The sequence below is a fragment of the Heliangelus exortis genome, chromosome 2, assembly GCF_036169615.1.
Source record: "Heliangelus exortis chromosome 2, bHelExo1.hap1, whole genome shotgun sequence".
In the NCBI taxonomy this organism is placed as follows: Eukaryota; Metazoa; Chordata; class Aves; order Apodiformes; family Trochilidae; genus Heliangelus; species Heliangelus exortis.
Genome location: NC_092423.1, coordinates 142768428 through 142779347, shown reverse-complemented (window position 1 = coordinate 142779347; position 10920 = coordinate 142768428).

The following is a 10920-nucleotide window of genomic DNA, read 5'->3' as shown; positions in this document are numbered from 1 at the left end:
ATTTCCTCAGAGAATTTACTGCCTAGCATGAAAAATTGCATATTACTATAGAAAAAGAGAAAAGGAAGAAAGCACTTGTAACAAAATTATGATTATTCTGATTAAACTGAAGAAAGCAAAAAACTGTGTGTTCCCTCAGTGTTTTCATTGCTGTAACACACCATACATCAGTTAGTTTTCCAGAATAATGCAGAGCTCCTAAATTCTGGAGCTGGTATGACAGGGCCACCCTTTTAAGATTTTAAGAAATAACACTGAACACACTTATCTCAGATGTGATACCATGGGGAAGCTGGGAAAAGTTAGCCAGACTATTCTTGTTCTTCATGTAGATGCTTTCAACTGTTCCATCGTTTTCAGGTTCCCCTAAAAATGTCAAGGCTAATTTTCAGCTGTTGGATGAAATAAGGTTTTTTAGCCCATTTTTAGCAGTCAGCATTTTTCCCTCATCTTCTGGGTAGCCCAATGAGTGAAACAGGCAGCAGCAAAGCACAAATATGTATTTGCCATTTGGCAGTACTAAGTTTTGAATGTCATTTCTGCAATTTTCACTTTATTTGACAAAAGGGAAAGGTCAAAGAAATACTCAGCTCCTCCTCTAAATTCAGTGAAAACTGTCTCTGGAAAGTAAAAAGGATTCTTCTGAAACAGCTGCTGTTTGGAAGAGAGAACTCAGCAGCAGTCACCCAGCTATTTTATGAATATTAGGATTCTTGCCTAGATGGCAGCCAAAGACAGTAGGAAACCAAGATGGTAGAGCTCTTGGAACCTAGGGAAAAGCTGAGGAAAGCATGAAAGTATTTAGAGTATTTAGGAAATGTGGATAAACTCTGACTTACCACGGAAGCAAAAGGTAGATATTGAAAAGACAGTGGAATTTTGCAGAGGGAGGGTTGTTGAAATGAGGAATATGTAGGGGATATGTGGCATCAATCCATAGGAAATCAAGCTTTGTTGGCTCTGTTGTCTATGAAACAGTTGATGTGAGCTATATATACATTGAACATCTATTTTGGCACTTTAACTGGATAATTAACATTCAATGCTGTAGAAAAAAAAGATATTTTGGTTTTTTTTTACCAATTTTAAGGCCGGTGTTATTTCAAAAAACAGATGGAAACTCCAAGCAAAAAACCAAGTTGAGTGATCTACATTACTTTGCTAATAAATTTCCAACTGTTTCTCTGTAAAGGAAAGCTTTGTTTGGTCCTGCAGAAAGAAAATTATTCTGATTCCAACCAAATTTTGCTTCTAGCTAAATGGGATAGAGCAAGCAAATTCAGCTCAGGGAGAGCCAAAGAATATTTTGTGTTTAAATATTTTTTTCATCTTGAAGATATAAAATAAGCTTTGGCTAAATTTTGATAGAAAATAATAGCTTTGGCTGATTCCCAGTGTATAGATAATGCTGTTTTGAGGGTGGAGGGCAGGGGAGGGAGGAAGCTGCTATGAAGTGCAGTTACATCTCACAGAAAAAACAGCAAATGCCTTGGAACTACTGAAGAAAGAGTTGTTTAACATAGTACCATGATGTTGGAATCCAGTCTAAAAATTGAGAATATTCTGAGAAGCATCTTAAAATTCTCAATGTGTGTATGGGCCATGGGAAATATAAGCAGAGGTTGATCAAAGAGGAATGAAGTGTAAAAACAGATGATGATAGCAGTGGCCCCCAGGAGCATATGCACACCTTGCCAGGTATCAATCACTAATCACTGTGCCTCAGGTAATGTGCCCTCAAGAAGACATAGGAAAGAGGACAAAGAATGTACAACTGACATAGATAAAATATCCCCTGTATAGAGAAAATGCAAAGAATGCAAAAAAAGGAATCAAAGAGAGCCACAGCACCAACAAGAAAAAGGAAGAGCAAAGAAGGAAGAATAACACCAGCACTGTCTCACCCAGTTATGGAAATAACAGCTGATCAAAGCTGCTGTGCTTCTGCAGCAGGCTGCTCCTACCCACAGAGGTAAACACAGTGCTGCTTTTTTTGAGGCACTTGCCTCATTCTGCCACTGCAAGGCTCAGCAATCATATGTACAGAATTATCTCTTACTATGTAATTGGGTTAAGTAGATTAAAATTTCAAAGTGTGTGCCTGTGTGTATTGTGATGCTTCACCTCTAACTAGGTGGCTGGGAGATTGTAAATTGTATGCAGTGGATGATCTATTAATTGTCCAGGAGATGGGTGGGATTAATGACAAATTCTAGCAGTAATGAGAGGAAAGTTGTACAACAGTTCAGGAAGTCCCTTGGATTTACCACAGAACCATCCCCTTGCTCTAAAACCAGATGGTGGAATGTAAGTTTTGGATTTTGCAGTCAGAATGAGAGTTTTGTTGTTCATTCATAAGACAGAAGAGCCCTGTGCCTCCCAGAGCTAAGCTGATTCACCTGGGTCAAAACAAAAAAACACACCAAAAAGCAAGAGAGAATCTGTTAGGTGATTACATTGTAAAGCTATACCAAGCTTACAGTTGCAATTGTATTGCAGAATAACATGCACAAAATTTGCTGAAAATGCTCAGTGTGGATATCTGAATTTACCCAGTAAGTGTAACAGTACTGGGCATGTAAACTGTGCTTTCCCACACAAATGATAATTCCCATAAGGGCAAGCTGGTGAGTAGCAAATATGTTTTTTACTGGTTAATGAATTGTGAAAGAAAGCTGTAGTGTAACTTGAGCATTTTTCTTTTTCAGAAAACAGTTGCTAAAGAACATGTGTTATCTGTCAAAGCCAGACTGTGTTTGTAACTCTAACTGCATCCAAACAAAAATCACAGAATCAGAAAATCACAATAGTTGAGGTTGGAAGTGACCTCTGTAGGTCATCTGGTCCAATCCTCCAGCTCAAGCAGGACCACCTGGAGTCTGTTGCCCAGGGTCATGTGGAATATCTCAGGGATACTCCCCAAAATCCCTGGGCCACCTGGACCAGTGTTTAGCCACCCTCAGAGTAAAAAAGTGTTTCATGGTCATAGAATCATTGAATGGTTAGGTTAGGAAGGGACCTTAAAGATCATCAAGATCCAACCCCCCTGCCTCGGCAGGGACACCTCCCACCAGACCAGGTTGCACAAGGCCTCATCCCACCTGGCCTTAAACACTTCCAGGGAAGGGGCATCAACCATCTTCCCTGGGCAACCTATTCCGGTGTCTTACTACCCTCATGGTGAAGAATTTTTCCCTAGTATCTAACATAAATCTACCTCTTACATTTTAAAACCATTACCCCTTGTCCTATCACTACCCTGTCTGGTGAAAAGCTCCACCCCAGCTTTTCTGTAGCCCCCCTTCATGTACTGGAGAGCTGCTATAAGGTGGAACCTCTTGTATTTCAGTCTGTGCTCATTGCCTCTTGTGCAGTCACTTGGCACCCCTGAAAAGAGCCTGACCCCATCCTGCTATACAACCTCCCTTCAGGTATTAACATTTAATTGATAAGTTCCCCTTGAGACATCTCTTCTCCAGGCTGAACAGTCCCAGCTCTCTCAGCCTTTCCTCATAGGAGGGATGCTCCAGAACCTTCATCCTTTTGGTCCTTTGGTGGATTCTCCAATATCTTCACGTGTCTTTTGTATTGATGAGCTCAGAAGTGGACTCTGTACTGAACTTTATGAAACTTCATGGAGTTAAGATGAACTTATAAACCTTATGAATCATATTTTCAGAGAGTACCATGAAGTGCTAAGCTTTTGACTTACCCTCCAGGCTCTTTCCTTTGAAATATACTATTATCAATACCATAATCTGCATGGAGGTGAAGTCTACAACATGACATGGCACTGACAGAAATTGCTGTGACTGCTGTGAAGGTCACAGAAGCAAGTTTCAGAGGACTTGTGGAAGAGGTGGCAATGGAGGGAAACACCTGTGTGTTAGGGATCAGAAGGATTTGCCTGGGGGACTAATGCAGTCAGAGCACCTGTGCACTGTGCAGGGCTTATTGAAAAGCAGCTCTTCACACAAAGATGTCATGATTGCTTGTGTGACTGGAAACTAATCATAGCAGCTGAGGTCCATTCACCAACCAAATTACATGTACTCTCTTTTGCAGGGTGAGGAAGTTTTGTCAGGAGCTCAAATGACCATTGGTTTGGGTTGAGAGAAAGGACTTGTTCTCAACAGTGTTTTGTGTTAGTGGAGCAGACAGAGAGGGAAGTCCCAGATCTTTGGATGCAAAAGACCAGGCAGATGGACAGCAACTGACTGGAGTAAGGGCACAGCCCTTTTCCCTACCTGCCAACACACAGCTCCTGTTAGGCATTGTTTAATTGTAAGTTATTTGAGAATAAACATATTTGTTCTGCTGTGGTCATTTGTAGCATGCTGAAGCTTGTTCTTACTCACACTACCCAACTAATACTGATTTAGTATACAATTATCTCCTTCCACTCCCTATACACCCAGGTTGGGAAAATAACTTACATATTAATAAGAGCATAAGTTATGGCATAATTTAGAAAACAGAGCTTACTCTTAGAGTGACAGTCTATGTTTTCCATTTTAAAAAGCAGAAAATATCAAATAGATTTTTTTGTAGCAGTAGCACTGCTGTTAGTTTCATGATCATGCAATGGAATTCTCGGATAATCAGCTTGGATCTCTCTGGGTAGGTTTAGTGCAAACAGTTTCTGCATCAAACTATTACAGACAAAACATAATGAGAATGACAGAGCCATCAGGCCCCCAGACTGTTTAATTTATTGTTTTCAGAAATACCATGAATTATCTGAGCTGTTTTTTAAACTTTCTGAAATTAGGAGCAGCGAGGAAGGGAAATAATGTCCCCCACTAACCCAACCACTGGAGATGTTACTTCTGTTCCTTGTTTCCTTTAACACAAAGTCAGATAGACAGAATGGGCAAAGTCTCTCTGCCTTTCAAGCCCTATAGACAGCAACAAGCATGCCCTTCTGCAGAGTAAAATCTCCAATAGAAAACTTCCAAGAGAGCCACAAAGCCTTTTAAAGAAATTCTACCCTTATGCTTCCCCTATAGAGAAGCCCTGACTTTGTGAGAATTGGCCAGGAATCAAGAGTCAAAATTCCATTTATTTAAGGAGATGGTGTAATATGGGACCAGACCTCTACCTTGTCTAGATATTAAAGTAATAGTTTACCCTCGGATGAGTGCAGATCTGTACTTGGTGTCAATTTTTCCACATAGGACACTATATGGAGGTATCCCAACCTATAAGAGACTTTTCTCCTATTTGACAACAGCTTTTCCAGCAGGAAGAATAGGAAAAGTACTGCTGTCACTGGGAATGTAACTTTCCATGTCACACAGCCTTGCTGTCTGGGGAAAACAAATCTCTGAAGTTGTAACATGAATCATATGAGCAAAAACACTTAACAGCTCCACAGCTCTAAACTCTAAGCATCATCCTACTCAAAACTTCACAGAAAATATGTGTATAGAAGAGAAGACTGGTGAACATTTGGCTAGAAAGATGTGCACTGTGGCTATGCTTTGACCCTTATTTTTGTGTGCTCACTGCTAACCATCTGCAAGTCTACTGGCAGCATAATTATGCCTGTTTTACAGTGTACATAAATTAGTGTTGGCTGCTCTGGTTTTGCAGACAGGCAGGCAGCCATCTGACTTTTTAATTAAAGATTTCACTGAGGATGATAATAAAGTTCCAGTCTCCTTCCATATTTAAATGAAAGTGCATCAGCTGTATAAAATTTCCAAAGGGAAAACATCCACAGAGGTTCATCAGTCACCTGTGAAGTATGACTGAAGGATGACATCAGCTGTGAAAGAAATCCAAGCTTTCTGATTTTCCTACACAGAACTCCATTATGCTGATATCCTGCATCATTTTCAGAACTTCCTTTGTGTTTATCCTCAGCATCTAGTTACAGCTTCAGATATTTAAGTGCTAAAAAAAGTATCACTCTCCCTTATGTCTATAAGAAAACCATAATAAGGAAGGCTCTATAAGGAAAAGATGTACTCATCTCACAAAACCTATTTTTTCAATAGTCTAAATACAAATATATATCTGTTTAAACATAAGTTTACAATTTAACTCAGTCGTGGCAATTCATGCATGAAACTAAGTTACTGTCAAGCATTCTTAAAAGTGTTTCAGGTGTGCTTCCAGTACGGGTCTACAGTATTTTAGCTCAATCAATTAAACTCCAGTTTCCTTTCCACCAGTCTTGACATTCAGTCTGAACATTCTCAAAGTGGAAGTGTCAAAGTTCTGAGCCTTACAGCTGTAAACACAGAGGCAGATTACTCCATGCTGGGGTGATTTCTGTGGGCTTGAAGGTAATTTCATACACTTGAGCAGCTCTGATGAGACACGTAATTTCATGCCTGTGATCTGTAAAGCAAATTCTCCCTCTTTATCAGTGTTTGCCAGTGGATGTTTCACAACCTGGTTAATCAAAACCAAATTATACTGCTAAAATTAATGAGGCATTGAAAGGGTTTAATGACTAATGGAAGATTTTTTAAGCCCCTTCCAAAGGGATTACTTGGTTAAATATTTGCTCTTAAGTAGTAGAGAAATGGAAGTTGTGGCTATTCAGTAGAAAGAATTCAGGGTGAACTCAACACTGGTATCTCATCACTGGAAATCTTGCATCTTGCTCATGCCCTTTTGATAGACACAGAAGTTCTGTCTCCTTTCTCATTGTATTACTTCAAGATTTTTTGCAAAGGATTCAAGGGCAGTTGGCAAAAATGGCCATTTAAATCAGCTTGGGACTGATGTAGAAGAGACTATTACTGTGAATAAGCTGTATATAATATCTGAAACACAGGATTAAAACAAATTACCACATGTAGTTAGAGACAGAGAAGTTGCATTTTATATGAGGTACTGAATTAGTTTCAACATCTGCTAGCCCTTGGGGTATAAGACCTTAAATTTATCACTATGTCCTTGGAACAGGAAAAAAATGCTTACTTTAGGCAGATGAGATTTAAGGTTTCCCTCCCTGGCTCCAAAGACTTTGCACAGTATTCTTTGATGTGGAGCATTGGTCCAATTGGAAAAGAAGATCCAAAATATTGCTCAATCTGTCCAAGGAATGTATGAACACAAATGTAAATGTTCTCCCCACTGGTTTTGCTGCAGAATGGTCTTACAGCTTCTGTACTCTGTGCCATGACAATAGGTATGTTCAGGTGGTTCTAGGAATCTGTTGTCTAAAGTAGACAAAACCTTTCAAACAAAGGCACAGCAAACGGAGACAAGAAGATCTTCTTCAGAAGTACCATCCAGTTTTGAATTAAAAGACTCCACCAGTCCATTTTCAGGATACTGTTGCTTGTGAATGTGCTAATTTCATAGAATCAGCAAATGGGTTGGAAGGGACCTTTGAAGGTCATTTAGTCAAAAACCTGAATTTTGTATCTTTCGTGCTGATTTTCGAGTTCTTGTTTTATATCCATAGGAAACTGATATTTGCTTTTGCCAAAGAAATTTTAGCAAAAACTTGATGTGCAAAGTCCCAAATGCTACATATAATGTAGCTTATAGTCAAGATCAGAGTCACTTAAGGAAAAATGTCTTTGCAATGAGAAATCTGCTATACCCAGATCAACAGGTCCTTTGCTCCAGGACTTGATATGCCAGACCTTGCTTATTCCCAGAAAAGTCTGAGTGTTACTGTTTTATCTTGTCTTCCTGAGGATGTCTGGAAGTTTCCCACACATAGTTCAGCTTCACTGGTATTGGAAGTATTGGTGAACCAAGAGTCAAAAATAGAAAAGATATGAAGTGTCTCACCTAAAGTGACACTTCCATCACTCAATCCATCAGTGACAGAGCTGAGGATATAGTTTAGAACCCATCAGTTGAGCACAGGAGGCTAAAACATGGTGATAGATTTCTTATGCCATTGGCCACAGCAGTAGGTGTGAAAAAGGGCAGATGAAGCCAAATCAGAAGACTCCCTAGGTCAGGATATGGCTCAGTACCGAGCAGGATATTTCCTAACCCAGGATAATGCAGGGACTGACAATGTGCCCAATGGAGGGCTGTGTCTGACTGTCCTTCATGCCTGATAACCCTCTCGGGGAGGCAGGTTTGGGACTGTGGTTCTCTTGCACACTCCAGTCTAGTTGAGTCCCTTTCCCATCATCCTTGGGGAGGCAAAATTCCATTTTGCACACCCTGTTGGGAAGTATTGACCCTCTTCTGAATAAGAAATGTTGAAACCAGTGATCCGCCCCTGATGCAATTTCAGACACTTGGCAACTGTAGGATACCTTGACCTAGGGGCTAACATGCAATTATCTTTGATGGAACATTCTTCCATGAACCTGTGTAGCAATTATTTCACACTAACTGTGTTTACAAACCTCCAATCTGTATCATGTAGATACAAGCTTCATGCCTTAATTATGCATCTGTTAAATATCAGCCTATGTTTAAGCCTATTAACATTTCCTTCAGGATTCCCAGTTCCTTTGATCCTTTCTCAGAACCTTTTCTACTTCCATTACATCCAGGAATGACCAGAACAACCTGTAAAACAAGAGGGCTCTGTGGTTTTACACAACAGTATATTATTTCTCACTTCCCTACAGATTCTTAGTGGTCTCTTATCTTTTGAATATGGTCAAGGGCTGAGCCCATGTATTTATAAAACTGTCCACAGGGAGCTCAGATTTTGTTTCTTGAGTTTCAATAGATTGACAAGAATCTGCCACTCTATACTGACAGATCAAGCTGATGTGGGTAAATTTATTTTCCCCTTTGTATTTAGAGACATTGAAATATCGTTTCATCCAATCACCTGACCACTTGGGAGTTTCAGAAATTTTTGTGTTCTTCTCAGGTAGTTTGAAAGTCATTTTATTGCCTCAAAATTTATCCCAGTGAATTCTATTGTCTTATTATTTATTCATCTCTTTTTCCGGACCATTTGAGAAGGTGTTGAGCAGCTCAACTTCTGAGCAAAGGCTCCTCTGGGGATCCATAGACAATCTTCCTCTATTGTGAAACACAATCATTTATTCCTATTGTTTCCTGTCTTTTAAGAAATTTTTAGTCCTTGACATGACCTTCCTTCTTATGGTGTGATAGCTTTTTTCCCTTCCTAATCTTTTAACATTGTCAAAGGCTTTTTGATAAAGAGAGTTCATTATATCAACCAGAACATCCTTTGTTTTCCCACACAGTCACTGAAAATATTTCTATTTGAGTTGAAATGTTGGCAGTAAAGCTTTCAAGTGACCAATGACTTCAGTTTCTTCCATTTATTCTGAGATGACTTCTAGAGGGAAGTGAGTTTTCACTTTTTCTTGGTAAGCTGAAATCCTAACTTTAGTCATTCCCTTGGAGGAGTTTAAACTTGAACATACAGGATCATCAGTTCCTGCTTAAAAATTTGGTTTGGTTATGTGGAAATACACAAACAAAGTGGAATTCCTGACTCTGCTGAGGACAGGGGCTGGTCACAAACCAAAATGGTGAGCAATTTCAAAAACACATCTTCCAAAAAGCACGAAATGGACACTTCTTACTTCCCAGCTTTTGTGAAATTGTGTGAGTTAAATACACAAAAGATTTTTTTCCCACCCAGGCAGATAGGATAAAAAAGTGTGGTACTGCATGAAGAGAAGGCCTGGGAGAACAAGAGTCCTTCCCCCTTCTGGACTGGAATTGATGTGGGGCAGAACATGCTGAGATGCCAAAGACACTGAAGTGCAAAACCCCTTCCAAGTGCTTGTGTCCATGTCACTTCCCCACAATAAATAGCTGGGACCTTTGCAAGCGGGTGCCAGGCAGCTGCCATCTTCATTTCCTCAAACATCTGGCTGTAAAATATTCTTCAAAAATGTCATTTCCAGATGGAAGGCCATTCCAGCAGAAAAGTTCTCCGACATCAAGTTGTGCAAATTTGTATTTTTACCCTAGAAACCCATTTTTAAGTTCCAGTTTTACATTTTTTCAAAGGTAATGAACTCCTGCTATCCACTACAGCTTGAAATAGCTGAATGTTCACTTGTTCCATTTAGAACTTGAAAAAATATATCATTTGCATGTCAATAGTCTGTAGTAGGTCCACTTTGTACATCATTTGCATGCCTTTGACTGTATGACAATTAACAAATTACTATCTGCATATGATGAATCTTTCTGGGAAATGGTAAGAGGTCGGTGAGAAGATTTACCAAAGTCATCATGTTCATTGGCATTTCAGGGAGAAGCAATTACAGTGACTCCACTAAATTTATTATTGCACTCTGTTGGGGGATTCAGACCTTGACAGTTTACCCTTGAATATTCTGATAGTGTAATAGAGAAATACTGTGGACCATAAAAAATGCAAGAGTTTCTTAGACCTTAGTCAAGAAACTCATTGTGAATTCTGCTGTGAATTTTGGAGTGAAGCAGGCTTGGGATTCTAAATATAGCCTTTCAAATGGCAGTAGGAAATACATCAGTGAACCTGAGAACATCAGTCAGGAGAAAGAGCTGTAGTCTGAATACAGGATTTGCAAACAGGTGCTAATCCTTCTTACACCAAATCCTTACAAACTTCAGTTGTTTTTATTGATCTCCCTTCATCCTGGCATTTCAAGACAAGAAAAGTGGTGCAGGTAAGAACCCAACTGCATTTCTATACATAGGTATTACATCTTTGGAAACAAGGTCTAATAAGAATTCTTGAACCACCTATGCATATAAATCATCTCATGAACCACCAACTGGTACTGAGGATGGATGTGCCAAACCCCACACAGGTGGGACAAGAAGGAAGGGAAGGGAAGGGAAGGGAAGGGAAGGGAAGGGAAGGGAAGGGAAGGGAAGGGAAGGGAAGGGAAGGGAAGGGAAGGGAAGGGAAGGGAAGAATAAATCAGTCCTGCCTGATAGCTTCAAGGCTGATGAAAAGTCAAAGCATATTACTAAAGGCATTGCCCAAATGCCTCTTAAACA